This window comes from Amblyomma mixtum, chromosome 3, assembly GCF_055824585.1.
Source record: "Amblyomma mixtum isolate Tamu chromosome 3, ASM5582458v1, whole genome shotgun sequence".
Classification (NCBI taxonomy): domain Eukaryota; kingdom Metazoa; phylum Arthropoda; class Arachnida; order Ixodida; family Ixodidae; genus Amblyomma; species Amblyomma mixtum.
The window spans coordinates 372,936,691-372,955,301 of NC_143014.1; positions in this window are offsets into that span (position 1 = coordinate 372,936,691).

Sequence of the window (18,611 nt, forward strand, 5' to 3'; positions counted from 1 at the left end):
CAATCTACGTTGGTGGAGGGGGCAGACGCGGTGATGTGTCTACTCCGCCATCGCGTTGAGGGTCGTATCGTATTTTATTTATAACAGCGCAAACTGCGCATGAAAATTACAGCTGTGAAAAAAGTAATATGTTACAATTTAAAAATTGTTAACTTATTTTTTGTGCCACAGCAAGCAGACTACTAAGTATACAAAAATGACGATACAAAACATGCGTCAGTTTCGTACACTCCACATGAGGCCAGGGTTGCCGTTGGCGGCTACTTTGCATGGAGGAAAAAAAACTAGATTGGCTCCCTGGCTACTTCCTGGCTACTTTGAACTTTTATTTTGACGCATTTACTAGCCATTTTTTTAACTTGCAGCATCCTTGCCAGCAGGGTCGGTGCGCTTCGAGGCATCCCCACGCACGGCTAGGGTAGCTATGTAGCTTACATGAGCGCGCAGAGCGACGCTGAAAAAGGTGACATCGCCAGGAAAAAAGATTTCATTAGGCCAAGGAGCCGTGACAGACCGCTGCTTCCAGTTATTGAGGCAAATGTCGATACAACTACTGCAGCAGCTTCCAAATGCCTAGCATTTCGGAAGCTGCATGCCATCAATCCTGATGCCAAAGAAAGCACAAAGGACAGCGAAGGCATACTAAAGCTGCCACTGCATTTTTTACGGATGTTCCTTCATCGAGCTGTAGCCAGAAATCCGGCAACTGCAAACAATAGCGTGACCTTGACCACACATCATGTTTGAGTTTGTGGCACAGTGGCCGTATCGTACAAGACACTTGCGGCGAATGGCCTTTTCCACACCTGGCTCAATAAGGCACAAAGTTGTGTCACTTTGCGTTTCCAACTCTGATGCTGAGCAAGTGTTCCCCTATGATAACTTAGTAAAAAAAAAAAAAAAAAGTGCCGATATACCTGCGCCTTGAAGACCAAGAAAAAGGGCTAAAATTTTGTGCTCTTTTTCCTGTTTCTTGCGTTGACTTAAAATGCTAACAGTTATTGTTCTTTGATAAAAGTCAGATTCGTAATATCGCTTCTGTTCTATTTGGCTACAAATTTGGCGCCAAGATTGAATGGCATGGCTACTTTTGGCTACTTTCAACTCAAGCTTTGGCTCCTTTTAAAATGTTTCCAACGGCAACCCTGCATGAGGCAGGGGTAGAGAAACTTAGGGCGACCTCCGAGGCAGTGCACATTGTTCTGTGCACTGTCCCGGAGATCAGGGGATGGGGCCCGTACATCGCAGACCAGGTTATGAGGGCCAACGTAGCAATCGGAGAGCTGGGAAAGGCCCTCAGGTGCGACGTGATGGATGTAAACCGGGTGATTTATGGAGACAGGAACTTTCTCCCATTCTGCCCGGATGGCATCCATTACGCCGAACCAGCAGGATGGCAGGTTGGGAAGAGGATAGGCCGTAGGGCACTTGCTTTTTTACAGGCACGCAGGAAACCCCTGCAGACCACGGAGTAGGCAGTAAATGTGTAGGGAGGGGGGGCAGGACAAGGGCACGGCGAACGAAAAGAAAGCAACCTCTCAGTGTTGGGTTCATTAACATGCAAGGGGGAAGAAGTCGAATTAAATGGGATGAAATCGAAGAACAACTAAAATCTGAAAACATTGGGGTATATGGGGTTGCGGAAACTCACCTGAGAGATATGGAAGAACCGCCACACATTGCAGGTTACACTTGGATAGGGTGTAACAGAAAAGAGAAAGACCATAAAGGTGGAGGCCTAGGGGCATTAGTAAATGGGCAAGATTGGGAAAGAGTAAGAGAGAACTGCAGAGAGCATCTATGGCTCCAGGGCATAGTGGGGAGTCTAAGAACAATAATAGGATTTGTATACCTTAAAACAGGGAGTGAGTCGAGTGAGGAGAACAAAGGGCATTTCGAATGTATGTCTAAAGACATCAGGGACTTAGGCTTGCATCAGGAAATAATCATCTTGGGAGATATGAACGCTCACTTGGAATACTTTGACGGAGCTACAGATACAACGGGGAAGATGTTAGGAGAATTCTGCGATGCCCATGATCTAGTAATGGTTAATACGGAAATAAAATGCGACGGGAAAGTAACATGGGTAAGAAAGAACTCGCACTCAACTATTGACTATTGCCTAATGTCACACAAACTGTATGGCAGGTTAGGGGACATGAAAATTGATGAAGAAGGTATGAAAAGCCTGGGAAGCGACCACAGAAGAATCAAAATTACATTTGGTAGCGCAATACCAGCGGTAGGAACTCAAGGGAGGGAAAGCAAACATAACCTCACTGATGCACAACAGCAGGAAGTGTCTGGACACATTGAAGACATAGTGTCCAGGCAGCCGGATAGAGAGTGGACATATGATGCCCTCGTGGGGGTTTTTCAAGGGGAGTTAGAGAAGGCCCAAAGAAAAAAGGGATGAAGAAAGGGAAGACACACGCCAAAAAGCTGGTGGGACAGGGAAGTGAAGGCAGCCATAGCGAGACGACAGGAGGCATCCAGGAAACACAGAGTTGCAAAGAAAAGGGGGGCCCCACCAGACGAAGTGGATGCAAAATGGAATGAATACCTTGAGAGCAAAAGGGAGGCAGCGACATTGGTCCAAGCCAAAATAGGAAAGGCAGGAGTCCAGTGGATGATGGAGGTAAATAAGAAAGATAGGAATGCTGCAAAGAGGTTTTGGGAGCACATAAGGCTACAAGGGAAGAGAACAGAGGGCATCCAACACACTCTGACCACACAGGATGGAAAAAGGGTAGAGGGAGAGGAAGCACAAGAATTTATCAGACAAACAATTGAAGCAGCATTTGCAGAGCCTGTGGCGGACAGACTAGAGGAGAGAAGGGACAGCAATGGGGCAGGGGAGGAAGAGCCTAGGGAGAGAACAGCAGGGGACTGGGACAGAATAGAAGGCAAGGTTCCCATCGGAACAGCGACAGGACCAGACGGCATACCTATGAGATTATTACCATACTAGGCAAAAAAAGCAAACTGAAATTACGACAGATCATTGAAAAAGTAGTAGAGGGAGGAGACGTTCCAAAAGACTGGAAAGTGAGCAGGATGAGACTAATATACAAAGGCAAGGGAAACAGGGACAACATTAAATCCTACCGACCAATTACGGTCACATCAGTTATATTTACAGGCTAGCAATGCAGATGGTGAAAATGAGAATGGAAGAATGGGCAGAGCGTGAGGAGATCTTGGGAGAGTTGCAGAACGGTTTCCGAAAGGACAGACGGTTGGAGGACAATCTAATTGTCATAACGCAGTGTATAGAGATAGCTGAGGCAAGTCGGAGGCCTCTATGGATGGCATTTTTAGACATTAAGGGGCATATGACAATGTGAATCAGGAAAAACTTTGGGACCAATTGAAGGGATATGGTGCTGATAGAAATCTGGTTGAATATCTACAACGTATATATTCAGACAATGAGGTCGTAGTAACCTGGGAGGGAGAAACTACAAAACCAGCTAAAATTAAGAGAGAGCTAAGGCAGGGCTGCCCACTATCACCTCTACTTTTCATGGTATATGTGAGCCAAATGGAAAAGAGGTTGGAAGAGTGCAGGGTAGGAGTTGACGTGAGTTATATGCAGGATGGTCAGAAGGTAAACCAAGTGTTGGCTGGACTAATGTATGCGGATGATATTGTTCTACTAGCAGACAAGCGAGATAGGCTGCAGGAACTAGTTAAAATCTGTGGTGAGGAGGGCAACAAGCTAGGACTCCAGTTCAGTAGAGAGAAGTCAGGGATAATGGTCTATAATGATGAGAAGAGAGACCCACTAGAAATACAAGACGCTATGATAGACCATGTGAGAACGTATAAGTATCTAGGTGTATGGCTAAGTGAAGAAAAAAAATATCTGGAAGAACATGAGAGGATTCTGAAGGATAAAGGAAAAAGGAATTCAGACATTATGAAGCATAGAGCACTATGGAACTATAATAGGTATGAGGTGGTTAGAGTGGTATGGAAGGGAATCATGGTACCGGGCCTCACATTTGGAAATGCAGTCCTGTGCATAAAATCAGAAGTACAGTCAGGGCTAGAGGTCAGACAAAGAAGTGTAGGAAGGCTAGCCTTGGGAGCCCATGGGAACACTCCGAATGAGGGAGTCCAGGGAGATATGGATTGGGCGTCGTTCGAGGTTCCGGAGGCCATCAGCAAACTGAAATATGGTCAGAGACTAACTCAAATGGAGGAAAAAAGGTGGGCAAAAAAGGTGTACAAGTATCTGTACGTGAAAAGTATTAACACAAAATGGACTAATAGAACCCGAAAGCTAAGAACGAAGTATTTACGGGTGAGGGATGGGACGCAACAAAAGACTGACGTGAAAGCGGAGTTAAAGGAGACGGAAAGAAAGAATGCAGGAAAAATCGGCGCTAGGCATATATAGGACACGAAAACAGGACATCAAAAAAGAGCGATTATTCGATACTTCGCGGGGCAGTTCACTGCTTTTTGAGGCTAGGACACAAAAACGTATAGGGCCAAATTTGAAGAAGTGGATATTTTGTGCTCTGCTTGTAAAACGGAAACGGAGACCATAGAACACTTGGTTCTGAGGTGGGCAGAACTCCGCCCAGCCCTCCCAGAGGGGACAGCAACGACCATAGAGATAGCGCTGGGATTTACTGGGGAGGACGGGCGAGTGGATGGGAAAAGCGTGACATTGACGAAGGGGAGGTTGGAGGATTGGTGGCGGAAATCAAGGGAGGCGTGAATTTCGAGGGGAAAAGGATAGACAGATTAGATATTGTAAGAGCGAAAGGGAAAGAAAGGGAAAAGAAAATTAAATTAACAATGAGGGAAGTATAGGCTAGGTGGCGAAAGCTACCGCCCGGTACAAAGGGTAAAGCCATTATCATCCATCCATCCATCCATCCAGCTAGTGTCAGCCATGGCGGCAGTGGTCGAGCGCACCGAGCGTACGGCGTGTGCGATTTCTCATCGTGTTCCGTGGGAACGTTGTGCTTGAAGAACCTCGACATAGAATTAATTATTCGCTTGTTATTGCTGGCGAGATTGTTCAACAGTTCTTTTCTTGATGGAGCTGAAGGAAGACAGTTTGCTTGCTTTTACTACTCGGCGAGTGGACCCGCCAGTACAAACTACAAGTCGTTTTCATCGGCTAGAATCGTGACCTTTCCAGGTGCGTACTCAGTTCGCTCATTGAAGTGTAATGCTATTTTTGCGTTCGTAATGAAAAAATTTCTTACGCATTTAGCGGCACGTTGTATTTTTACGCTCACTCGCTGTGTATTGAAACAAAGGCTGGTGGTGTATGCAGCTGACCTCTACTACCGCAATGTGGGCATGCGTTCGGATGGTGTGCCGAAGTGCATGTGGAAGCACACTCCGCTCAGCACGACTGCTTTTTAGTGCCGCAAGGGCATCCTTTGACGCTTCATAGACTTGCGTCGGTAAAATTTGCGCAAATTACTGGGCTTATTTGTAGTGGTTGCTATGCTATTCTCTTGTCACCTATAAAAGTGAACAATTATGCTTTGTTTTGCAGCAACCCTGACTTATTGGGCTGGGCAGAAGATTATTGATGCCACCGCAGCTATAAACCCGACGATTACGCTCAACGAGAAGATTCAGTGAAAGCGCCGAGCGCAATAAAACACTGACGCACTCAAAAAGTCATCTGCTGTGTTTTGGGCTCCCCTGATGGCCATGTACTCGCTTACTCAACTGTGTTTGAGCTAGCTGGAGTGCTTGGACGTCCCGACGCCTCCATAGGGAAGTCTGGGATGCAGTCTGGGTTGCATTTGGAATTGCAACAGGGGCCAGCCGCAACTGGTTTAAGGAACAAATTTCCAGTTGCAACAACTGGAAATGTGTTCATTAAACCAGTTGGACTGGAACCAGTTAGAAATTTTCACCTGGGTATTGATCTATGTATCACTGACGCTGTTCCGTTCTATCGAATCCAGTGGCAAGCTTTGGGCCGGCACACTGGCGAACCAGGGTGCCGGACCCCCAACCGGGGAAGCTAAAGACATAGCTCGAAGCTTAAGGGGACATTAAGCATAAGTACCACTTCAGTAATAATAATAATTAAAAAATGGCACCTCGTCATAACCCCAATAAGTGGAACGGCCTCACCGTACAAGAGTGAAGAGGGAGTCCGGAGGAGGCAACAAGGTCGAAGACAGGATCAGCAGCAAGAACAGCCGGTCGACGACGTAACAGAAGCGTAGATCACTTCACCGTGTCGTTGTTTGTTCCGGCCGTTCTATTGTTGTTGTCCTCTAGTTCTATTGATGATGATGATGTCCTCGGGCTGAATGGCACATACCCACGGCGGGGGATTGGCCAGGGTGCATAGCGGATACAACCGCACTCATGTACAGGGAATGGAGTATAATTAAATCTAAAATTTGGGACACAGAGCTAGAATTTGCACAATACAAAAATACTGAGAAAGAAAAGTTGTGAATTCACATTCTAGCAGAGGAATCTACCAGATGAAATTATGTAATTGTGAATAGAATCGAACACTGGTTTCAGGGCATATCCCTTGGCGCTTGCCCCGAAGGATAAGAGAATCGGAATAGATAGAGGAAGCCCAAGCCGAGCGAGGGGGATCTCCAAGCAAATTCTACGGAGAGCAGCGAGCCGCCGGCAGGAGAGGAAAAAATGTTCTATAGACTCAATTTCGCCACAGTACTCACAAAGGTTGGATATCGAAAGCCCCGATCGGCATAAATAAAGATTTAGCCGCGGTATCCTGCAGCGCAAAAGGGTCATGGACACCTCACATTGCCTCGAACTGCACATCCGCACACTCCAAGGAAATGCCAGGTGTTGAAAATCCGCTGCAGCGAGGAGAGGCTCATGGCGCAAGGTGTGGAAACGCTGGAATCGCTGAAAGCGTGCTAGAGTCAAGAAAATAGTATTTGGGACGAAAGGGACAATAGGACCATCAAGGGCAGACTTTGCTAAAAAATCAGCCCTCTCATTAGAAACAATGCCACAGTGCCCAGGGACCCAGTGAAAGCGAACTTCTGAAACATGTGGAGGAATAAAAAATTGAAGGGAACGGCTCATAGGAGTATCACTCGAGGTTTCGAGCGCTGCCAAAACAGAAAGGTTGTCTGAGAGTATAATAACCCGAGTGATACTGCAGGGAATCCTTATTAAGGCCAACTCAATGGCCAGAAACTCAGCTACAAAAATAGGGGTATAGTCAGGGGCCCGAAATGAGTAGCTCCAATCAAGAGCCCTTGAGTAAATACCAATAGCGGCCTTTTCATTTTGCTGGGAGGCATCTGTATAGACGGCAATATGGTTAGGAAAATTGTCTAGGTACTCCTCTATGAGCCCATTTAACATATTGGCGGGCAAGTTCTTAGCATTCCTTGGGAGGGTGTTGTCAAAGAAGACCGCCGTGTCAGCCCGCCTGTGGTTGACCAGTACTAAAGATTTCACTGATACAGAAATACTTGACAGCAGGGAGTTAGTGAACACCACCTGAGGGAGCTTATACCGAGGCCAGGGAGTACCAAAGAAGAGAGTTGGGTTCGTTGTAAATATAGGGTTAGCCAATCCAGGAACAGGCTCCAAAGACCTTAAAAATGTCCGCACAGTGATAAGCTCAAACCGGGAATTGAGATCAGGTATCCGCGCCTCCAAGTACAACACAGCATTAGCTACTGATTTAGGCAGACCTAAGCAAAGGCGCAGAGCGCGTCGCTCCATAACAAAAAGGGGTTCACGCTTGTACTTTGGGCACCCAGAAAAGAGAACGGAGCCGAATTCAAGGATTGGCCGTACATAGGTCTTATAAAGAAGTAGGAGAGTGTCTCGTCGCATACCGAATTTTTTGTTGCTGATCCTCACCAACCGGCCGAGGGCACGCTCACCCTTAAGCGCAATGCTTCTAATGTGTGGCCGCCAGTCTAAATGCGAGTCATATATTATACCCAAGTATTTTGTTGAATCAACTTGCGGGATGAGGATAGAGTGATACGACAGAGAGATGTAAAGAGGGGTTGCTTGTGGGAAAACAAGGACGGCACACTTGTTCACATTTAAAGTTAACTTTATGCTGTCTAGCCAAACTTCCAGAGCATTTAAATACTCTTGCAATAATTGGTACAGGATATGAATGTCTTTGGCAGAAGCGAAAAAAGCAATATCATCCGCATATACATAAACTTTGACGGCAGGGTGAATAGGGATATCACGCATTAGTATGTTAAACAATAACGGTGAAAGAACGGAGCCTTGTGGGACACCTCTAGACTGGGCGTATGTTGTAGAAGTTAACGTACCCTTAGAACAAAAGAACGCTCTATTCTTTAAGAACTCTCCTATCCACGCAAATAGGTACAAAGGAGGTTGTACATTAGCCAGTTTATGAAGCAAAATGCTGTGTTCAACGCTGTCGTAAGCCTTTGCAATATCTAAAGTAACCAGAGCTGATACCTCATTTTGCCTCATAGCAACCTTAATACGACTCTCCAAGTCTATGTGCGCGGTCCAAATCGAACACCCCCGGCGAAAGCCAATCTGAGCCTCGCTAAAAGCTTGAAGACTCAGAATATGACTCGTGAGGCGGCTGAAGACTACCCGCTCTACAAGCTTAACCAAATTTGATGTGAGAGCAATCGGCCGAATATTGTCGAGATCAAAACCCTTCCCCTGCTCTTTCAGCAGTAGAATAATTTTCGCTGTTTTCCAATTTTGTGGAATCCAGGCTTTTTCCAAAGACCAGTTCACAATCTGCAAGAGGTACGGGGCAAAATCTTGCATTAGGATTTTAAGCATGCCAACAGTTACTCCGTCAATCCCAGGGGCAGCAGATTGCAGGCAATTAACTACGGACGCTAAATCCGATACAGTAACCTTAGTGAAGTCTCCACCCAAATGAAACGGAGTTGATGGAAAGGTAGTGCGAGCTCGAAAACGCACAGCAAGGCCTTGAGCTATGGACTCTAGTATATCTTTTTCGTCCCGAGGTGGCAATACTGTGGACTGAGAGATGAGAGAAGAAGGCAGCACATGAGTATGTTCCATGAACCTATAAAGAGACTTCCGGTTGACAGGATTAGACAGATAGGTGTTCAGGCTGGCATTGTACTCATCCTTAGCCTTAGATATTATTCTTTTAAAAGAGGCTGCAAAGAATTTGTAATTTATCCAGTTCTTTGGGCACTGGTTGTGCATTAGACTCTTCCATGCAGCTTTCCTTCGTCGATAGGCTTTTTCGCAGTCGTCATTCCACCAACTGGAAGGAGTCTTATTTACAACGCCTGACCGGACTGTAAAGACTGCTCGCCGAGAGGCGTCTAACACTGAATTTAATACCAGAGGGCCCCCGTCAGATTTATCGGAGGGGGAAACAGACGAGAGGGCCTCACCTAGGAGGTTCTTGAACAGTGAAGTATTTATAAATTTTTGTGGCGAACCAGTCGCCCTGACTGGACTGCACGCAATAGTGAAAGTGATTGGGGCGTGGTCACTGGACGTACCGCAGTCAACTGTACACCACGAAGATACCGCTGTACCATTAACTGCTAGCGTTAAATCAATAGCTGATCGAGAATTAGCCCTCATGTAAGTTATGGCGCGACTATTGTAACAGCACACGCCGTTTGCTGACATCCAAGACCAAAGTAATTTCCCGCTAAAGTCTGATCTGAAACCCCAAATTACATGATGAGAATTGAAGTCCCCAGCTAGAACTACTCGTCTGCTGATGCGCAGTAACGCATCGAGCTCATCCGTCCTACGGACTCCTGCGGGGAAGTAGATATTTGCCACCGTAACAGGGGCGCACTGCGGAATAATGATTTCAACGGCAAGTATCTCACAATCAGGTCTCATAATTTTGTGAGACACTTTAGCTCGATGATACAGTTTCGTTGAAATCAATGTTAGTAAGCCCCCACCCCTGCCGTTTGGGCGATCATTTCTAAAAACGGAGAAATTTTTAATTGCAAATGGGCGATTAGGATTGAGCCACGACTCCTGTATTAAAATAATGTCTGGACTATGTTTTAGTATAAGCTGCTGTAAATCGGGGAAAGAAGATGATATAGAGCGACAATTCCACTGCAGAACAGATATACCCGCCATGATTATTGCTTTAAAAACGTAGCCGCAACAGCCTCTTTCAACACATCTGTTTTCTTTGAAATTCCAGGCGAACTTTTCTTAGTCTTACCATGATGGTCAGATTTCGATGGAGAAGAGGAAGCACGACGCTTCTGAGATGGAGTAGTCATTTCAACATCTGACTCACAAGCATTAGAGAGGGGGACTTGGTCAAAGTCATTCATCAACTTCCATCTGCTCCTCCCGGCGGCACTGCCCGCTCGTCGTCATCTTCTATGTAGCACAAATCCGTGCTTTTGCACCGATTCCCCAGCCAAAATTAGACACGCCCAATTTGACCTTGCCCGATTTGGACGAAAATCGATGTCCATGCCATAGTTGAACGTGCCCGACACGATGGCGACCTATAAATTTGGCCCGGCATTGCCAAAAATTGACCTTGGCCGACTTGGACCAAGATCTATAGGTAGGTTCGACACAATGGAAAAAAAGAAGGATGGATAACTGGGCGAGTTTGTACTGATACATCGTGGGAGGGAACAGCGCGAAACAAAACGACGGACAAAGTCTTTGTGTCCTCTTCCTTTGTCCGTCGTTTTGTTTCGCGCTGTTCCCTCCCACGATGTAATGGAAAAAAAGTTTTTTTTTTTGTTTTTGAGGAAAGGAAATGGCGCAGTATCTGTCTCACATATCTCGGCGGACACCTGAACCGCGCCGTAAGGGAAGGGAGGAAGGTGGCAGCAAGGACGCGAGCCCAGAATTAGCGCAGTTGAGCAGTCGAGGAAAAATGGCAGCGTGGACTTAGCGCTGCGCGGGCGACTACACGCAATTTTTTAACTGCGCTTGTGAATATGCGTCCGATGAAGTGTACCGGTATGTCGCTACGCGACGCGGCGAATCCAATGGAAGTGCACTCAGAAGAAGAATTTGCGTTCAGATTCCGCATCGGTGCGGCTCGGTCGCACTTGGGCATTCGGCGGTGAGAGCGAGCGAAATCCGTCGCCGCCGAAATGCTGCCTCGTGCACGCCTCCCGGCCACCACGTCGCCGCTCGTGGCGTACAGAGAAAGTTAGAAAAGAGCGTAAATCGACGCTGTCTACGTACCATAAGAGTATGCATGCTTACGTACGCTAAACGCAGGTATCTTGCGGGACGTTACGCCATTCCTCACATCCCACTTTTAGTTCAGCGTATGCAAACAGTGACGCACCTACAGCGGCTGTCACGCAACGAGATGACGACTGACGATTATGTGGCTGCATGTTTCCTTCCTACATGTGTGGCTGTTTGTTGGTAAATTGGTTTTTGAGGATAGGAAATGGCGCAGTATCTGCCTCACATATCTCGGTGGAGACCTGAACCGCGCGGCAAGGGAAGGGAGGAAGGTGGGAGTTTAAGAAGACAGAGAGAAAGAGGTGCCGTAGTGGAGGTCTCCGGAATAATTTCGACCACCTGGGGATGTTTAACGTGCACTCACATCGCACAGCACACGGGCGCCTTTTGCGTTCTACCTCCATCGAAACGCGGCCGCCGTGGTCGGGTTCGAACCCGGGTACTCCCGCTCGGTAGACGAGCGCCTTAACCACTGAGCCACCGCGGCGGATAAAAAAAATGAAAATTGGATTTGGGGAAAGGAATGACACAATAAAAACTGTCTCACATATCTCGGTGGACAGCCGCGCCGTAAGGGAAGGGATAAAGGAGGGAGGGAAAGAAGAAAGGAAGATTAAACGATGGCGGTAAAATTGGTTAATTGGTTTTTTTTTAGTAAAGGAAATGGCGCAGTATCTGTCTCGCATATCTCGGTGGACACCAGAACCGCGCCGTAAGGGAAGGGAGGAAAGTAGAAGTGAAAGGAGAAAGAGGTGCTGTAGTGGAGGTCTCTGAAATAATTTCGGCCACCTGGGGATCTTCAACGTGCACTGACATATCGCACAGCACACGGGCGCCTTTTGCGTTCCGCCTCCATCGAAACGCGGCCGCCGTGGTCGGGTTCGAACCCGGGTACTCCGGCTCGGTAGACGGCCTCTATTAAAGATGAGGTAGCATGGTCGTGCCGGAGAGGGGATGAGGAAGGTTGGAGACGAGGTTTAAGGGAAAGACAAGAAGAAGAACTTTATACAAGGGAATTTACATAATTACAAACAGCAACTGAGAGAACGTCTCAGTAAGAGAGTCTCAAAACAAGGAGCAGAGCTACATTACGATGAGCTCAGATGGTCAGGAGCTACTCGGCCGTCCAAGGCGCCGAGTTTTATATCCTTTCTTTTCCCTGGGCTCCCTAGATGGGGGCCGGGCTTGTCGGGAAAGGAGGGTCCTGAGAGTTCACTGTGGCACCCACACACACACACACGTCCCCGTCACGTGTTGGGAGAGAAGGATGCCCTCTGCGCCGCACAGATACTGGAAGGCTCTCGAACGGCGTTCCCACGCCCCTCATGTGGTCGCACGTGCTCGGGGTAGGGGAAACGGTCGTTGACCACTTCTCCCTGGAAGACGGTTGCTGCTGTCTACTTGATATGCCCCTTGGAATGTCCAGTACTGCCGAACGTGGCAGCTAGCTTCTTTCTGTACTGCAGAGCTGGCTGGCCAGATGCGGGGTGGATGACTGACGCCGCTTCCGTGGCTAATTCAGGCGTTTACCCCGCATGCCTTTCGTGACTCATCCGCATTCCGCTGCTACCACGCCGATTTTTTTCTCACGAAGGAGGCGAAACGTAACACCTCCAAATTCGGCCTGGGCGCCATTGCCAAACTGCTATCACTCTGCCTAACTTTTTTGACAGGGCAAGAGAGGTATTTCTTGTCTTTATCTGTTTTATTAGTTAATTTTGTTTTTTTGCACTATTTATTTATTATTCTATTAATTATTCCAAAATTGATGCAAATTTCCACTCGTTTCAAAATGCATGGTTGGGCCGCAGACAACACAAGTATACGTCCTCAGGACGTCTTGAGGATTAATTTTTGAGGACACTGTGTTGTCGTGAGGATATTGTCTACTGATCCTCAACGAGTCGCCCAAACTCTGAAAGCTTCCTTTTCTTTGAAGTCTTCCTTAACTTACGCGAGGCCTCCTTTCCGCAAATTTTCGACGGGTGGAAGCCAGCTAGCTTACTCTGAGCTCTCCTCACTTCTCCTCAAGTGAGGAACGCATGCCGCGCGTCTGGGGCTGAGGGTTTCGTCACACGCTTAACGCCCTTATTCAACAACAACAAAATTGGAGGACTCTTAATCTTCGCCTTTAGGAGTGGAACGCGAGAGTGTGTTGCAGAGCTGCCAGGGAGTCCGCGGAACGCCATCGCCTGTTCGGCGCGACGCCTTGCCCGTTGGAAACACAAACACCTTTGAACGCAACGCATTTTTGAGGAAAGGAAAATGGCGAAATAATGTCTCACATCTCGGTGAACTCCCAAACCGTACCGTAAGGGAAGGAAGGAAGGTGGGAGTGAAAGAAGAGAGAAAGAGGTGCCGTAATGAAGGAAATGAAAATTGGATTCGGGGAAAGGAAATGACCCAGCAACTGTCTCAGATTTCTCGGTGGACACCCGCAGCCCCCGATTATAGGTCGTCGGTTCGAATTCCTGCTGCAAGCGAAGCTTTAACTTAACTAGTAGGTTTATGCTGCACGAAACGCTGAATCGTATGACACCGTACCGAATATTCTGCGGCAAACGGTTGGCATGATACGATTTTTTCCTACGCGTCGTGCTCACAACTACAACTACTACGACGACGCCGATGGCTTTTCGACCGACCGAACGAGCTGTATACGCTGTCGCGTAGAAGTTAGTCGCACAAATCTTTATTAAGGCGGAAGCCTTTAATGCCTCATCATTGTAAGCAGGAGTTGTCGACAGAAAATGTCACGCTTTTCAATTGGTCGAAATGCTCGTGACGTCACAGTGCGCGAATTTCAAATGGGGCCAATTGTACTTTGGCTAGTAACCATGCAACCAATCAAAGGGATCGTATAGTGATGCTCCAACTAAGTTGGACTGAGTTTAGTTAATTGCTTAATTAATCAATTAGCCTAATTAAGATAGAGGAGAATGAAGAGGTCAGAAGAAAGAGGAAAAGAAAAGAAAGACGCACGCCGCAGCGACAACAGCGTCCGCGGAAGAAGACGCTGCTGAAAAAAACAGATAAGTACGAAGCCGCGTTCGCTCCACCACCACGCACTTCCCCACTCAGTTCGACGTTGCTCGTTTCATATACGTTGTGTCGAACATCCTAGACAGTTCCAACAATTGACAGGTGAACGACACAACACGATGGATAGAAATACAATAATATAAATATGAAATAGCCTAATTAACCTTTCTAGTTAGACCGCATAAATCAATAAAACCGAGAACGAAATTGGTCGAGTTGGGGAATCGGTCTCCGGAGTGCGATACGAGCACGCTAGCCACTCCATAATGCCAGCTGAATGGTTTGGAATGAACAAAGGCGCGTCTAGCTAAAACGGCGTCTTCGTTCACTCCCATCTTCCCCATTTCCCTTACGGCGAGGTGGAGATGTCCACCCAGATATGCGAGAGAGATACATTTCCTTTCCTCAAAAAATAAATTTACCGTCCAGCAAGGCGTACAGCCGAATTGGCGATGGCGTTCTGTGGACTCCCTGGCAGCGTTGCAAGACGCTGTCGCGTTCCACTCTTACAGGCGAAGCTTAACATGTTAACCACACATCAGTAACACACGCAGACAGCCAATGGACGCGTCATTCGCTGGCAGCACTTGAATCATCATTCACAACCACATTCGTGACAGAATGCTGTACTAAGGCTTTCGCCTTGCACCACTTTAGTCGCCAAAGTGACTCCTAATTTTTTTTTATTACTCTGTTTTGTTCGTATGTGTCTGTATTTTTGTATCTTAAAGGTGCACTGAAGACGAATCTGAACTTGTCTTTTTGCCGCGGGAACTCGATCTACACGTTCCTAGCATTCTTAGAAACTGCGACTTATTGCCCTGTATGGCCGATTTCCCAAATTAAATCGAATTAACGGCCGGCTCCCGCCCTTTTTTTTGAATTCTGCCTCGTACGGTGGGCGGAGTCGACGAACGCGTGGAGTGCCTTTCACCCAGTCCCGTGACGGCTGGCCGCTCTGCCATCGGCGGAGTAATACGTAGTAGTCTGTAGTAGCAAATAGTCCGCGCGTATTTTTATTTCTGGGGGCTTATTTTGTGGCTATATTATCTGCGAATGAAACTATTTATTCATGGAAACCTAAAAAACAAAATAAGGCGAAAGCAAAGCCTCCACGGAGCTGGCTGAAAGGAACTTCGCGCGTTGGTCGACTCCGCCCATCGTACGAGGCAGAATTCAAAATAAAGGGCGGGAGCCGGACGTTAATTCGATTTAATTAGGGAAATCGGCCATACAGGGCAATAAGTTGCAGTTTCTAAGAATGCTAGGAACGTGTAGATCGAATTCCCGCGGCAAAAAGAGAAGTTCAGAATCCTCTTCAGTGCACCTTTAATACATTGTTTCCCACCTGCTATGATCTTGTGTACAAGATCGCAGTATTCATAAATAAATAAATATACAGGGGGCGCCGATCAGTACAGGACCGATTTCTGCCGCCGGAAAAGAATTGCCGACGATTACGTTACTTCCTAATGCGAAATTTGAGCGCAGCTTATCAGCTGTTCCAGCTTTTCGACAGATTAAGGCAAAGAATTCGAGCAACATGTATGTACAATTACAGACAACTTATCTTTCACACATATTTCTTCAAGAAACACTCCACTAACAGTTCTTGATTGTCATGAAGGAAGCTTTGTGGACGAAGAAATAGATGGATATATGCTCGACTTGCTGCACAAATGCCTGGTTCTCAAAGACGAGGTCTGCGCAAGTATTTCGCGAGGTTGTCACAGCTGTGGGAGCCGTTACGAGCGAGAGGAACGTGATGTTCTGCCGCATAAGTGGTAAGAAATTCCCGCTTGTCTTTATATCTAAATTAAAGTACCCGCCCACCCTGCCACCCTGGCAGGTGGCAGCGTTTCTGGCACAACGTTGTCAATGCCAAAGCATGCAGCGCACATCTGTCACTACCGTCACGTAGCTTAAGCATGACTGAGGTGTCCACTGTTCCAAGAGGGCAGTTATGCGTCTTACCTCTGGTTGAAGTGTCCACCGAGATGTGTGAGACAGATACTACGCATTTCCTTTCTTTAAAACCAATTTACGAATTTTACCCTCTGCTTTCCAAGCCCACGCTCTATTGGTTTCGCAGCTGTGGGAAACAGATACTGCGCATTTCCTTTCACCCCAAAAATACCGAAGACACTTTGGAAATTCTAAAGTGTGTTTGGCGAAAGCCTTGTGTTCAACCCACTACCGCTTCCCCGAACCGCTTGGCGCGGAATCACTTCGGAACCATGCGTCTCACTCACTCGACTGCAACGAGACGTCTGGCGAATGAGTGGCGGTGTAGCTGCCACCGCCGACGTGCGCGCGCTCGTTCTACCGCTATGGTGGCTGGCATACCGCTACTGTGTGACGTCCCAGTTGCTATGCACAGCTGCGCCCCCCACTGGCACTGGCGCGCCGGTTGCTAAGGGTGTGGTGGTGGTGATGTGACACTTTTAAGCATGAAATGCTTTTAGCTCCCGTTGTCGGCAGTGTGGTGACGTCACGTCGAGACCGAGAGCCAACATCCGGGCACTGAATTCCACTCATCCGGGCACTGAAACGAGAACATCCGGGCACCGTACGAGATTTAACGAGACTCTCTAAGCCCTCCTACAGGACCGGCATACAAGCGCCGGTAGCTTCGCGCCGAACGGGTGGTGGCGTTCCGGTGCGGTTCGGGTGTCTACCGAGATGAGAGAGAATTACTGCGCCATTTCCTTTCCTCAAAAAGCGTTGCGTTCAAAGGGCAAGGCATCGCGCCGAACGGGTGTTGGCGTTCCTCCCTTCCTTTACGGTGCGGTATGGGTGTCTACCGAGATGAGAGAGAATTACTGCACCATTTCCTTTCCTCAAAAAGCGTTGCGTTCAAAGGGCAAGGCATCGCGCCGAACGGGTGGTGGCGTTCATCCCTTCCTTTACAGTGCGGTTCGTGTGTCCACTGAGATGAAAGAGAATTACTGCGCCATTTCCTTTCCTCAAAGAGCGCTGCCTGGCAGCGCTACACCACGCTGTCGTGTTCCAATCCTAAAGGCGAAGCTTAAAGGGCAACTCCGGCGATTTTTCGATGTGCATCGATTGAAATGAAATTTTAAGTCTGTATTCTTTATGATAGTCTGATGCCTCATGTAAAATTTAGCACCTTAAACCGGCGTAGTTTTTCCGCAAGCGAATTTTGAAGACAAGCGCTCCTCGACGCGAGCGGCACCCACTGATCGAGCAACTTCTACAGGCCACCCTGTTCTGTGACGTCACTGGCGGGGCGGCGTGTCAGGCTGGTTGGGCGCGCGCTGGCGCTGGAAGTGCAGGGGAAAATTGAAAATTGGTTTTGAGGAATGTAAATGACGCAGTAATGGACACGCGAACCGCGACGTAAGGGAGGAGTGAAAGAAGAAAGGAAGAAAGAGGTCCGTAGTGGAGCTCTCCGGAATTATTTCGACCACCTGTGCAATTTTGCGCCATCTCAACGTGCCGGATGTGATGTGTACGCCAGAGTCATGGGTCACGGCAACTTCTGTTGTGCTGTGGGGTGCACAAATTCTTGATCTGTGACAACGGGCGTGATCTAGCGTAGGTTTCCTAGCGATAAGAACCTTCGCGATAAGTTGGTGAGAGCTGTCCTCTGTGTAAACTGGTCTCCGAGGAAGCATACCCGCTTGTGCTAGCGCCAGATTGCTATGAAGACAGCGTGTACTTCAAAGAGAGCTTTGGACTCGCTAAGGCTTCGTTCAACTGGCGCTTGAAGGCATATTCTGTGCCAACGTTATTCTAGTACGACCGTCTATCGCAGCGGCCAGCTGAACGAAGCGCGGCCGTCAAGAAGCGGTATGTTGGATTGTAGAACTGTAGCTGGCGTGAACTCACTTCGAAAAGCTCGCCGTCGAGATAAAGCTTCGCAGAGAGGACTGCTGGTGATGCTTGTGCACCGCGGCAACGTTCCGGCAGCAGATTCTTTCATCAGGCTGGATCGGCCGGCACTGGCCACACGAACAGCTGTCGGCGGGTGCATCTCATTAACTTTCGTTCTGACGACTCTGTCACAAATGCATGCACGAGAAATGACTCAAGTAGTCACTTCTCCGAGTTCAGACCGTCTCCGTGCTGCAGGTGACGCGGCCTGTGGTGTGACTCGGCTGGCTCGCTCGGCGGTGGATCATACCTAGAAGGCGACTCGTCCAGTCCAAAATCGTCGAATGAGTCGTCTTATAAAGACTCGCTGGTCTCGGAAAAGCTGTCCTCCGCGCTTTCAGTCATGTCGACAGCGCGGCTCAGGGTAGTTGTGATATCTTCGGGGGCTTCACAGCGCGGCGAACCCGCTCGTGACGTCACAGTCAATACCGCACGAAGGCACCTCCCCGGTTTCGGTTTTGCGGTTTCGGTTTCGAGTT